Here is a 14434-nt window from a genome sequence, read left to right as displayed (position 1 = left end):
ACTAAAGTTAATACAACAAGAAGTCTGGTGGAAAAATGGAATATATAAATTGGGACAGATATGGAAGAAGGGTGACATAATTGCATATTTAGATCTTATGAATAATTGTGGATTAGAAAGTAGAGATCTGACTTTTTTTATCTTCAATTGAAACACGCCCTGCGGACTTCTGTAGGAAAGGGAATACATATATCTACCCTTCCGCAGCCTATAGCCAATATAACTAAGCTAACTGCGAGTAAGAAGCTGATATCAAGGATATATCAAGTTTTATTACAACAGAGGACAGAAAAGAAAGCAGTCAATTGCTTATAGTATAAATGGCAAAAATCTGTCTCTCAACAGATAGAATTCTGGGAAAAGGCGATATTGGCAAAAAACAGGGTTTCACGTAACTTTTCCTACAGGTTTACCCAATTTGATATATTATACCGCTTATACTATTCCCCTAAAGACCTGAGGAAATTCTATAAATCTCAAGATGTCGACTGTAAAAAATGTGGACAGATCGGAGCGGATGACGTCCATATACTTTGGTCATGTAGAGAGATTCAAGAATTCTGGGGAAAGGTAAACGAAGGGATAGAGACATATCATGGGTGCAGAGTCCCGGTAGAGTTTGAAACATGTATCCTTGGGGTAATGGACGGGATAGACAACTTAAATTATCGAGAAAACGCAATAAAACTCTTATTTTACGCCAGGAAATACATATATACTGGTGTAGCAGTGTGTCACCTACGGTGAAGGAATGGGAGAATCTGGTCAGAATCTCGATTGCTAGTGAGAGATTCCATCTAGTATCAATAAATAAAAAAGCTAGATTTACTAGACTGTGGCAGAAATGGCTGAACATATAGAGGCCCGGGGTGGGGGATAGCGGTGATGGCGAGGAAGGCAGGTGATGTGTGGTTTTTTTTTTCCGGAAGGGGACCAACCAACAAGCACAGGGGTAAATGGGGTGGGCAACAATAACTGTATATATGCTGTGTTTATAATGTAAGAATAATGAATAATGTTTGATGTTTGTAATGGACTGTCTTAGTAATGAGGATTTAATAATAAATAAATGCGCAAATGCATAAGAGGTCACCACATCAATGGTCAAATGCCACAGAAAAATATAGATATATAGTGACAGCTTAAAACTCCATATACATAATAATATGGCTGGGGTACACAAGCAGCTTCCACTTATGGATAACCCAAGTGGGTATAGCTAAGTACCAAAGATTCACCAGAGCATTAAATGTCTACATACCCATAGTATGGGGATTTACACCTCAGGAGAGCCACGTAACCCCGACGCGTGTTTCGGCAGATGCCTTCCTCTGGGAATTTCACCCGAAAATGAAACGGACAAATTAGTAATTTTCTATAACTTGTCTACTAGGTATAGCAGCGGTATATCACACCCAAAAAAATGGCGAATTTCACCTGGAAATTTACCACACAAATTTGTGAATTTCTTTTACCTGTCTACTAGGTATAGCAGTGGTATATCACACCCAAAAATTGGTGAATTTCACCTGAAAATGTAACAGAGCAATTAGTGAATTTTGTTAACCTGTCCACTAGGTATAGCAGTAGCATATCACACCCAAAAATTAGTGAATTTCACCTGAAAATGTAACAGAGCAATTAGTGAAATGACATAAACTAAAATAAAATACGTACAAAAACCCCCCCAAAAAACTTGATTTATGAGGTGGAGTTCCATATGGAGTAGCAGTTTGAGGAGGCAGTAAACGTAGCGGTGTAGTGGAAGCGGCAGTGGAGGAGGACGAGGTAGCCAACACTGGTTTTTGGTTTTAATTCTTATTTTTGATTAGGGTACACCCCAAAAGAGTGGGAAATAACGAAAATTTACTTACCGAAATTTTTGTTTCCTGGAGTCCGTAGGCAGCACACACCAAAGGGTTAAGTCCCCTAGGTACAACCAGAATAGAGACCAATTAGCAAGCAATAGATTGATTAATTACATAGTACCTCCCAGTATAAAGCACCACAGAGCACACAGAGCCATGTATTGTATGCAGCAATAATTTATTAAGGGTGGGCATATTGTGCTGCCTACGGACTCCAGGAAACAAAAATTTCGGTAAGTAAATTTTCGTTTTCCTGTTCGTCCTTGGCAGCACACACCAAAGGGATTTTTAAGCAGTACTCAAAGGGAGGGAGCACTGGCCGCCAACTGTAGCACCCGTTTGCCAAAAGAAGCCTCTTCTGCTGCCTGAATGTCTAGCCTGTAGTGTTTAATGAAGGTTGATGATGTAGACCATGTTGCGGCTCTGCAGATTTGTTCCAATGGGACTTGCGCCAGTTCAGCCCAGGACGAAGCTGTAGACCTTGTTGAATGGGCCTTTAATAACAATGGACACTGTAACTCAGCCATTGAGTAGGCCAACTCTATAGTTTGTTTTGATCCACCTCGCTAAAGTTGCTTTACTGGCCCTTTTACCCTTATTAGGGCCCTGATGCTGCAAAAAGAGGCTTTCACATTCTCTGAATGATGAAGTGACTTGTAGGTAGGACAGAAGAACTCTTCTGACATCCAGGAGATGAGTTTGATCCTGGTCTTGAGCATCAGACTGGATTACTGGGAGCGATATCTCCTGGTTAATGTTGGTAGTTGAAGCAACCTTGGGCAAGAAACCTGGCATTGTGCGTAGAACCACGGAGTGGCCTAGGTCTCTGAAATATGGTTCCCTACAGGATAGGGCTTGTAGATCACTTATACGTCTTGCTGATGTGATTACTACTAGGAACAAGGCTTTCCCAGACAAGTGTTTTATGGAAGCTTCTTCAAGCGGTTCGAATGGAGGTTTACACAAAGTGGACAATACCACAGACAGATCCCAGGATGGAATTGGAGAATGGAAGGAAGGATTAATATTCTTCAAGGCTTTGAAGAAAGTGTGCGGATTAATGGATTATTTGAAAATTTTCCTTGTTGCTGTGCATTTATTGCAGTAAAGTGAACCTTCAATGTATTCGTTTTCAGACCTTTTTTGAAGCCTTCATGAAGAAAGTGAATGATCGCATTTAGGGATTCTGGGTTTTCTGAGTTGCTTTGGCACCATGTCTTAAAGATGCGCCAAACTCGGTTGTAAACCTTAACTGTAGCTGGTTTTCGAGCAGCTAGGAGAGTATTGATCACTTCCGTGGGAAGACCTAGGTGAATTAAAGAATCCCGCTCAGTCTCCAAACCGATAACTTGAGGTTGTTGGGGTTCGGATGAAGAAACCCGTTCTGACTGAGGAGATCCCGTCTGGGTGGAATCTTCCAAATCCTCCCTCTGGATAGACGGAGAGCTAGGGAAAACCATGTTCTTCGTGGCCAATAAGGTAGGACCACAATTGCTTCTGCTTGGTCCTGCTGAATCTTCTTGAGTACCTTTGAGATCATTGGAACTGGAGGAAAGACGTAAATCAGACCTTCTTTCCAACTGACTGATAAACCGTCGATCGCAAATGCTTGCGTGGAGCGGTAAATGGAACAGAATATTTGGGTCTTCCTGTTCTGTTCCGTTGCCATTACATCCATACGAGGTTCTCCCCACCGATTCTCGATCTCTGCAAACACCGCCGGATTGAGACTCCATTCTCCCGGGAGCATCTTCTTGCGACTGAGTAGGTCGGCCATGACATTCAATGCACCCTTTACGTGGACTGCTGTTATCTCTTGGGTCCATACTTCGGCCCAAGCCATCAGAAGACTGCATTCCCTGGAGAGACTGCTGTTTCTCGTCCCTCCCTGCTTGTTTATGTAGTACACCGTGGAGATGTTGTCTGACCGGATTAGGACACTGCGGTTCTTCAGATGATCTTGAAAATGAATTAAGGCTAGGCGTACCGCCTTTAGCTCCCTCCAGTTGGAGGACCTTTTGGAATCTGCTGTGTTCCACTTCCTCTGCACCCACAGACTGTCGACATGGGCACCCCAACCCCAGGAGGAGGCATCCGTAGTGAGGTGAATCTGGCTTTGGGATTGCAGACTTCTGCCTTGTTGAAGGCGTTTGGTTGACATCCACCACCTGAGATGATGACGCGTCGATACTGGTATCACAAACTTCCTGTCCAGGGAGTGATAACTCTTGTCCCATGCTGTGAGGATGGCATGTTGTAGCTCTCTGAAGTGAGCTCTTGCCCATGGAACTGCATCCACTGAGGAAGTTAACCGACCCAGTAGAGACATGGCCTGCCGAAATGTCACTCTGGGGGCAGAGATCAGGTGTGAGGCCTGTTTCTGGATAGCTATTATCCTTTCTGCGGATAACCTGACATTCATCTTCTTTGAATTCAGAATGAATCCCAGAAACTTTATCTCCTGAGAAGGAACAAGTTGAGATTTTTTGTGATTTACCAGAAACCCATGATTCTGGAGCAGTAGTAGAGCCTCTTTCAGATCTGTTGATAGTTGAGCCGCAGAGTTCGCTATCAGAAGCCAGTCGTCTAGATACGGTATGCAACATATGCCTTTGAGGTGCAATGCTTCCGTCAGGATTACTGCTACTTTTGAGAACACCCTGGGTGCTGATGATATCCCGAAGGGTAAACAGGTGAACTGAAGATGCGATGTTCTGTGTTGAGTTCGAATCGCTATTCTTAAATACTTCCGATGCTTGGGAAGGATTGGAATGTGTAAATATGCATCTTGGAGATCTACCGATGCCATGTAGCTGTTCTCCTCTAATAGCGATATCACCGATCGGATTGACTCCATTCTGAATCTCTTCTTGGCAATATACTTGTTTAGGTACGTTAGATCCACTACTAGCCTCCACTTGTTCCCTGGTTTGGGTACCGGGAAAACCTTGGAATAGACGCCTTTGCCCGCCTCCATATAAGGCACTGGCTCCAATGCCGCCTTCTCTGTGAATTCCTCTAACAGTTGAAGGATCACTGGATTTGTCTGGTTTATAAGAAACCGGTCTGGAGGGATTTTTGAAAATTCCAGGACATAACCTCTCCGGATAATGGAAATGACCCAGGCGTCGTTCGATGTGTTTTCCCATGCTGCGGTGAATTCTTTTAATCTTGCTCCTACCCGGGGCTGAGGCCTGGCGTCATTGTTCTGTGGGCTTCTTATCTTTTTTCCTGAAGTCAGGTCTCTCCTGTCTGTTGTTACGGAATCTTCTTTGTCTGTCAAACTGCTGTTTGTTCCGAAATCTAGGAGATCTTCTTCTCTGGAAACGAAAGGATCTGGAAGGCTTCCTTCTTGTTTCCGGGAATTTAGCAGTTTTGCTGTCATTTAATGACTCCAGAATTTTTTCCAACTGAGGGCCAAACAAGGACGTGGGCTGGAATGGAAGATTACAAAAGTGGAACTTTGACAAGAGGTCACCTGACCATTGCTTAATCCATATGGCCCTTCTGGCGGCATTAGTGAGAGCCAGAGAACGTGATGCAAATTTTAATGAATCCAATGGCGAATCACACAAGAATTCAGAAGCATGCTTCATAACCGGGATATTTTTTAAAATCTCTTCCCTTGGGACTCCATCTTCCAGGTCATGAGATAATTGGGACAGCCAGATCCGCAGAGATCTTGCCACTGGCACAGAGGCTAAGGCCGGTACACAAGAAGAAGAAGTGGACGCATATGCTTTTTTCAAAAAAGACTCCGCCTTCTTGTCTACTGGATCCTTGATCAAGGAAGTCTCCTCAGAAGGAAACAGCGCCCTCCTTGACAATCTGGCCACCGGAAGGTCTACTTTAGGAACTGACAACCAATCTTTACACGTGTCGTCCGCTAATTTATATGTATGTTTAAATCTGGAACTGGGATCCGGTTTCTTATCCGGTTTATCCCAATCCTGCTTTAGCCACTCATTGAGCAGCGGGTGCCCTGGAAAGGCTTTGCATCCTGATTTAGGAAAGTAAAACAGCTTGTCACATTTTGACTTATTAGAAATATCTCTACTGGATTCAATAGTGTGCTTGACTGCTTTGATAAGATCCCCCAGGTTCTCCTTATGGAACAGCATAGTGTCCTCCATATCCTCAGAATCTGAGTCTATCTCTCCCTCAGACAAGGAACTGTCAGAGGATAAGGCAAACTGAGGTTCCGAGGTTTCCTGCGATTTTTTGGTTTTTTTATTGGAGGTTCTGATTTCATTAAAAACAGACGATAGCTGCTCCTTAAACCAGTGCAGAAAGTCATTATCCTGGGAGGGAGGAGACTCAGAACGAACAGAGGTGCAGCCCTGACACAGATCAGAAAGAGCATCATCTGGCATAGGTTGTTCACAATTCCTGCAGGAGCCGTGTCTGGATTTTCTTTTTCTCTTACGAGATTCCTCGGGGGAGGCAGACATCTGACAATAGATAAGGAGTATCAGTAAAAATCATTCCTTCACCCCAATCACCACCGAACAGTGTGCACAGAGGAAGGGACAGCTGTATCAAACCTATGCCAGATCCTGCCAAGCATGTTATCCCCAAACGTTCTCCTTACTTACCTCGGCAAGCAGTGGGAGTAGCGTCCTGGCGAGCGCCCATAGTAACGGTACCACGGAGTTAAATACTTCCGGGACGCGCCAGCGGAGTGCGCATGCGCGAGACGTCGCGATTCCCCAGTATCATCTCGCGCATGCGCCTCCCCTATAGCGCGCGTCTCTGCTGCCTCAACCTCAACCCACACTATGCAGAGGGAGGCAAGCAGAGAATGGAGCGAGGTGCTGCCGACTGCACTGGGGAAAACACACTCGCGTCCATCTTCAGGGTGAGGGACTGAAAGTATCACTCCTGGCAGGGGATAACTGTGGGAGTTGTGGTCTCTTCAAGTGCCTAGAGAAAATAAAATACATGGCTCTGTGTGCTCTGTGGTGCTTTATACTGGGAGGTACTATGTAATTAATCAATCTATTGCTTGCTAATTGGTCTCTATTCTGGTTGTACCTAGGGGACTTAACCCTTTGGTGTGTGCTGCCAAGGACGAACAGGAAATCAAAAATACAACAATGAGCAATTGCGCTGTAGTATAATAATGGCTGGGTAAGGCCGGTATACATGTCTATTCTGCACAAGGTACGGACAAGTCCTGTAGGATCCATGCCTGGTTCATTTTAATGAACGTGAGCTTGTCCACATTGGCTGTGGACAGGCAGCTGTACATGTCTGTGATGACACCCCCTGCCATGCTAAACACACGTTCAGATAATACACTGGCTATAGGGCAGGCCAGCACCTCCAAGGCATAAACGGCAAGCTCAGGCCATGTGCCCAATTTGAATACCCAGAAGTTGAAGGGGACAGACCCGTCATTTAGTACGTGTAGGTGTGTGCACACATACTGCTCCACCATGTTGATGAAATGCGGACTCCTGCTAAAACATTCCATATCAGCTGGCGGTGCTGGTTGTTGTGGTGTGCTGACTAAGCTTTTCCACATTTCGGCCATTCTAACCCTGCCTTCTGAGGTGCTGGCGGTGCCCAAGCTGCATTGGCGACCTCTTCCTCCTCCTCTGTCTTCACCTTGTTCTTCCACTGTGCCCCTGCTGTCAGGTGGGAATGCCACCAGCAGCACGTCTACCAGCGTGCGCTTGTACTCGTGCATCTTGCGATCACGCTCCACCTAAGGATGGTACGTTGTCCTTGTAATGGGGATCCAGCAGCGTGGCCACCCAGTAATCAGCACAAGTTAGAATGTGGGCAACTCGGCGGTCGTTGCGGAGACACTGCAGCATGTAATCACTCATGTGTGCCAGGCTGCCCAGAGGCAAGGAAAAGCTGTCTTCTGTGGAAGGTATATCATCTGTGTCCTCTGTATTCCCCCAGCCACGCACCAGTGATGGCCATGATCTGGTCTGGGTGCCACCCTGCTGTGAACATGGTTCCTCCTCCTCCATCTCCTCCTCCTCATCCTCCAGAACTGTGCCCTGGCTGGACAATTCTGTACCTGGCGTTTGTGGGTGCAGGAACCCATCCTCGGAGCCACTTGTGAATGACTGGCCGGAAACCCTATGAAATGATCCCTCTTCCTCTTCCTCCTCCTCCTCCTGTGCCACATCCTCTTCCATCGCCAGAAGCGTTTTTTCAAGGAGGCATAGAAGTGGGATAGTAACACTGAGAATGGCATTATCGGCACTGGCCATGTTGGTGGAGTACTCGAAACAGCGCAACAGGGAACACAGGTTTCGCATGGAGACCCAGTCATTGGTGGTGAAGTGGTGCTGTTCCACGGAGAGACTCACCCGTGCGTGCTGCAGCTGAAACTCCACTATCACCTGCTGCTGTTTGCACAGTCTGGCCAGCATATGAGGCGGTGAGCGGGAAGGCCGAAGTTACGCTGCAGCGCTGACAGGCGAGCAGCAGCAGGGTGAGAACGCTGAAAGCGCGCACAGACGGCCCGCACTTTATGCAGCAGCTCTGACATATCGGGGTAATTTTTAAGTAATCTCTGCACCACCAAATTCAGCACATGCACCAGGCAAGGGATGTGCGTCAAACCGGCTAGTCCCAGAGCTGCTACGAGATTTCGCACATTATCGCACACCACCAGGCTGGGCTTGAGGCTCACTGGCACCAACCACTGATCGGTCTGTTTTTCAAGGCCCGTCCACAGCTCCTGCATGGTGTGGGGTTTGTCCTCCAAACAGATACGTTTTAAAACTGCCTGCTGTCGTTTACCCATGGCTGTGCTGAAGTTGGTGGTGAAGGTGTTACGCTGACCGGATGAGGATCCGGTAGAGAATGAGGAAGTGGAGTAGGAGGAGGAATCAACAGGAGGCAAACTGAAGTGCCCTGCAATCCTCGGTGGTGGAAGGACATGCGGCAAACTGCTATCCGCCTCGGGCCCAGCCGCCACTGCATTTACCTAGTGTGCTGTTATTGAGATATAACGTCCCTGACCGTGCTTACTGGTCCACGTATCGTAGTGAGGTGCACCTTGCCACAGATGGAGTTGCACAGTGCACCCCTGATTATTTCCCCCACTTGGTTGTGCAGGGAAGGGATGGCACGCCTGGAAAAGTAGTGGCGGCTGGGCACAATGTACTTTGGGACAGCCACCGCCATAAGGCTTTTAAAACTCCCCATCTCCACCAGACGGAATGACAGCATTTCTAAGGCCAGTAATTTTAAAATGCTGGCATTCAGGGCCAGGGATCGCGGGTGGGTGGGCTGGTACTTCCTCTTCTGATCCAGAGATGGAGAGCTGAACGCTTCCGTGGGACATTGTGGAGTTGCTTGGTGACCCAGCTGGTGGTGTTGCTGGCAGATCTTTCTTGATTTTTGAGGTGTCTACTCCACTGCAGCTTGTGCTTTTCACTTGGATGTCTGGTCATGCAGGTTGTGCTCAGGTTGAGAACGTTTATACCTTGCTTCAGGCTCTGATTGCACAGCGTGCAAACCACTCGTGTCTTGTCGTCAGCACATTGTCTGAAGAACTGCCATGCCAGGGAGCTCCTTGGAGCTGGCTTTGGTGTGCTCGGTCCCTTGCTGAGGTGGGCAATAGCAGGCGTACTGTCTAGGGGACTAGTGGCAGTGCTGGTGGCTCTGTGTGACCACCGCCTCTTCCTCTGAACTACACAGTTCACTCGCATGACCTTAATTCCATGTGGGGTCGAGGACCTCATTGTCCTCCACATCATTTTCCACCCAGTCTTCACCCCTGCCCTCCTTGTCGGTCTGCACACTTTCGAAAGCGCCAGCAGTTGGCACCTGTGTTTCGTCATCATCCGAGAAGTGCTGCGATGGTCCTCCCATGTACTCATCTTGAAACATAAGTGGTTGGGCATCGGTACATTCAATCTCTTCGACTTCTGGGGCAGGGCTATGTGAATGGCCCTGGAAAACCCTGCTAACAGAGTCATAAAAAAGCAGAAGAGACTGCTGCATGACTTGGGGCTCAGACTGCTTGGCTGCTTTGCAAGGGGGTGAGGTGAAAGACTGATGGACATCGTCTGCAGGTGCCAACTCTGATCTTTCAGCAGGAGACTGGGTGGGAGACAATGTGAAGGAACTGGAGGCACTGTAAGCAACCCAATCTACTATCGTCTGTACTTGTTCTCGCCTCACCATTCATAAAGCCGCATTAGGCCCGACCAAATACCGCTGCAGGGTCTGTCGCCTACTCGCATCTGAGGAAGGTGTTTCACTTGTTCGTGTATCTGGCACAGATCGACCACTTCATCTCCCTGCAACAGGAGCTCCACCAGCAGCACCACGATCGGGGCCATGTCCCTTATTTGACATCTCCTCATATTTCTCAAATTTAGGATCTTGCCCTAAGTGGGTGTTTTATTAATAGTAGAATAGAACCACAGTATCTAAAAGGGTGTATCTCACAATGACATATGCAGCAAAGGCTGAAAAATTTAGTTTTTTGCACTAAATGGGTGTTTTTTTTATAGCAGAATAGAACAACAGTATGTAAAGGGTGTATCTCACACGTACAGATACGCAATTAAAGATTTTTGCCCAAAATAGGTGTTTTATTAATAGCAGAATAGAACCACAGTATATAAATTTGGAACAACCAGTATTTCGATATTTGGTCCTTGATTACAGTTGATCAGCACATAGTTGATAAGGAGCGTAGGCCCAACTCCAATAGAGTTATAGATCGCAGGCCTAAGGTAGCTCACACCATGGGTAATTGGTTACAAGCTTTTTCAGTCTTGGGCTATGTTATGGGATTGCAGCACCCAGAACACTGTTCAGAATTATTTGTTTACATGGATTCCATATATAGTGCTTACAAGCCTCACTGGGGGTCCGCTTGGTGGCGGTATGATGAAGAATTCCGTAGACGATTGGCACTCCAACCAGAAATTGGTTGGGGAGTCAAAGCCACAGATCTTTGGTTACGTCTGATGATGTCTCAGAGAATTCCCCCCTTTCCAGCTGCGGCCCCTGTCTCCTTTCCGGCGGCCAGGGGCCTGTCGCCATTCTCAGAACAGGAGCCTGCTGGCTTTATAACGAAGGACACTGCAAATTCTTCGCACTCTGTAAGTACAAACACAAATGCTCAGTTTGTGGTGGGTCCCATTCGGCCATCCGTTGGGCATGATTTGTCCCCCCCAGACCCTTAGCCCCCTCTAGTGGGAAAGACTCCAGTGAGCGTGGTCGCGATGTCCCCATGGCTGGACCAATACCACAATAAAAGTGCAGAGGCACAGCTGCGATTTGGCTTTTCCTTCGGTTTTTTCATCCCTTTCTATTTTTCCAGCGTCCTCATTCATTCCGATAATTTACCTTCTGCCAGCCGCTACCCAAATGCGAGATAACATTCGCAAGGAGGTAGAATTGGGAAGAATAGCTGGCCCATTTACTTTTCCCCCTTTTGCCAAGATCCGAGTTTCACCTTTGGGACTTGTTCCCAAGCGGAAGCCCGGGTGCTTTTGCCTGATTTACCACCTCGGTTAATGACGGTATCCCAAAAGACGATTCCTCTGTTTCCTACGTTTCTTTTGATAGGTCGGTAACTTTAGTTCGGGAAGCTGGCAGGGGGTCATTGATGGCAAAATCTGACATCGAGGCAGCTTTCCGTCTGCTTCCGGTGCACCCTGATTGTTATAACCTGCTGGGTTGCATGGTAGATGGGCAGTACTATTACGACACGTGTCTCCCCATGGGTTGCTCCATTACCTGCCATTTCTTTGAATTATTTAGCTCCTTCCTGGAATGGGTTATCCGCTATGAAAATGGTTCCTGCTTCATCATCCATTACCTGGACGATTTTCTTTTTGTTTCCCCAGGAGATTCCTCCTAGTGTCAATTTCTTTTGAACTCTTTTTGTTTTCTAATGTCCAGGTTTGGCGTCCCTCTTTCTGCTGATAAGACCCTGGGCCCAGCCACTTCTATTATCTTTTTAGGTATTGAAATTGACTCCTCTGCAAAGGTTTTTCAACTTCCCCAGGATAAGTTGTCTAAGCTCCTCGCCCTTATTGAAGGTTTTTGCGTGGTAAAATCTGTCATCCTCAAGCAGCTTCAGTCCCTTCTCGGGCTTCTAGTTTTTGCTTGCCGGGTTATGCCCATGGGCAGGGTCTTCTCACGACGTTTATCTCTGGTGACACGAGGTATCTATAATCCCCATCACCACGTCCGTTTAACCCTGCAATTGAAGCGTGACCTATATGTGTGGCGTGACTTCCTCCAGTGTTATAACGGCCACATGTGCTGGCAGCTTCCTGAAATCTCCAGCCCCAACCTGTCCTTCTTTACCGATGCTGCGGGATCCTGGGTTTCTGCGCCATTTTGGGATCGGTCTGGTGTGCCGCCTCCTGGCCATCTCAATGGCGCACTGCCAGTCTTTGCTCTATAATTACTTTATTAGAACTATTTCCCATTATAGTCGCTATTGAACTATGGGGTTTCAAACTGCAAAACAGTCGTGTTTGTTTTTGGACTGATAATATGGCGGTTGTACATTGCATTAACAAATTGTCCTCTTCTTCTCTCCTAGTTTTGTCTTTGTTACGTCACCTTGTACTTAAATGTTTGCAATGAAACATTTATTTACGGACCTCACATGTTCCGGGTGTTGTCAATGTTGCTGCTGATGCTCTCTCACGTTTTCGTTGGCAAGAATTCTGGAAGCTTGTGCCGGACGCGGCGCCGGAGGGTTTTCGGTACCCTACTCACCTGTGGCACATACCGATGAACAGCTGATACCCCTTATTCGAGCTTCAGTGTGCCATGGACCTGGTCTGGTTATGGTAAGGCTTGGGCGGACTGGGCAGCGTTGGCGGCTGACCTGCCAGTTCACACGTCTGTTGCTGCGAGTTACTATTGATTATATGTGCAATAAAAGGTGGACCTCCCTGCGCTCCTATTGCTTGGGGTTTGTAAAAAATCAGTCTGTGTAAGATGATTCCGCAGCTAAATGCCCTAGGAAGGAGTTGTTGTCCTCCTTCAGTTAAATATATATATATAATATGAGTAATAATACAATATCACCCGTCGGTGATATTGGGCATTAGCGTTGGAATTACAAACCAAGCAGCTACTGCCCTTTAAATAGGTTAGATAAATGGTTAACTGCCTCTTTTGGAAAAAGGAGGAAAGAGGGAAAGGGGGGGGGGGGACAAAGAGTTATATAAAATCCCAGTATGTCAGACAGCTGTCTGTGTAAGGGGTATATCTCACAGTGTGTCACCAGCTATCTATGTAAGGGGTACATATACAATAAAACCGCAGTGTGTCAGCCAGCTGTCTGTGTGAGGGGTCTGTATGCAATACTACCGCGGTGTGTCGGCCAGATATCTGGGGTATGTGTGCAATAATCTCTGGAGGAAACGTCAGACGTTTAAAATAGCAACGGTATCTGTACCTTAAATCCTTCTGCGTTGTTTTCCTTTGTGGATTTTTAGGTGTACCCCTTCTTTCTTTATTACTTCTTAGTACTTCTTTCTTTGCCGTTATCTCTTAGTCTGTATTTTGAATGGGAACGTCCTCCTAGCTCACCTGCTAGCACAGACGCACTTCCGGCCGGGGCAGAGTCAACAGAAATATTTGAAGGTATCAAAATAGGTAAGCAGGAGATTAAACTGTCACTGTTCGCAGATGACATCATTGTGTTCTTGTCAAACCCACAAAGGGATATTAACAAGATCTTTAATGTTATGAGGGAATTTGAATCCTTTTCAGGCTTTAAGGTAAATCAAGGTAAATGCGAGCTAATGACTATAGGGATAGGAAACCATAGTAGAGATTTCGTCCTGAGAGACTGTCCGGTGTCTTTAGTCACAACCCACATCACGTACCTAGGGATCAAAATAGGGCGTACACCTCACTCTCTATACACCCTTATTTACCTGCCATTATTTGCACAAATAAAGCAGGAACTAAAGCGTTGGCAAAATTTGCCACTGTCAGCGATGGGCAAATGTCACTTAATCAAGATGATTAGTTTCCCAAAACTATTATATCCTATGCAGACTATGCCAATTTTACTCCGACATGCAGATGTTGTTTGTCTAAATAGGGCCCTTACTAATTTTATTTGGTCCGGGAAAAAAACACGTATAGCTTTAAGATCATTATGAGACCCTATAAATAAAAGAGGGTTAAAATTGCCGGATGTGAGGAGTTACAACTTTTGCCATTCATCAAAAGTTACAACTTGGCATGTCTTTTCAGACATTGTAGAGATTGGCTAAATTGGACATCACATTACTCTAATTGCAGTCTGGAGAGGGAGTTGGTGGGAGGATGGGATCTTGGATCTCTACTTCATTCCAGGTTGGGTTCTCTACATCCAAATATAAAAAACTCAATAGTGATCAGGGATACGGTGGTCACCTGGAAGGAGACCCGGACAGCAGTCCCATGTGAAAAATGGAGGGAATCTTACTTTAAATTGCTGCATAGGGCAATTTATGCCTTTAACATCCCATTCAAGAATAGCCTACCTGACAGGATAACGGAATGCCCTAAATGCCATTTATCAAAAGTTACAACTTGGCATGTCTTTTCAGACATTGTAG

This window comes from Bufo gargarizans, chromosome 2, assembly GCF_014858855.1.
Source record: "Bufo gargarizans isolate SCDJY-AF-19 chromosome 2, ASM1485885v1, whole genome shotgun sequence".
Classification (NCBI taxonomy): domain Eukaryota; kingdom Metazoa; phylum Chordata; class Amphibia; order Anura; family Bufonidae; genus Bufo; species Bufo gargarizans.
This window is presented reverse-complemented; position numbering follows the sequence as displayed.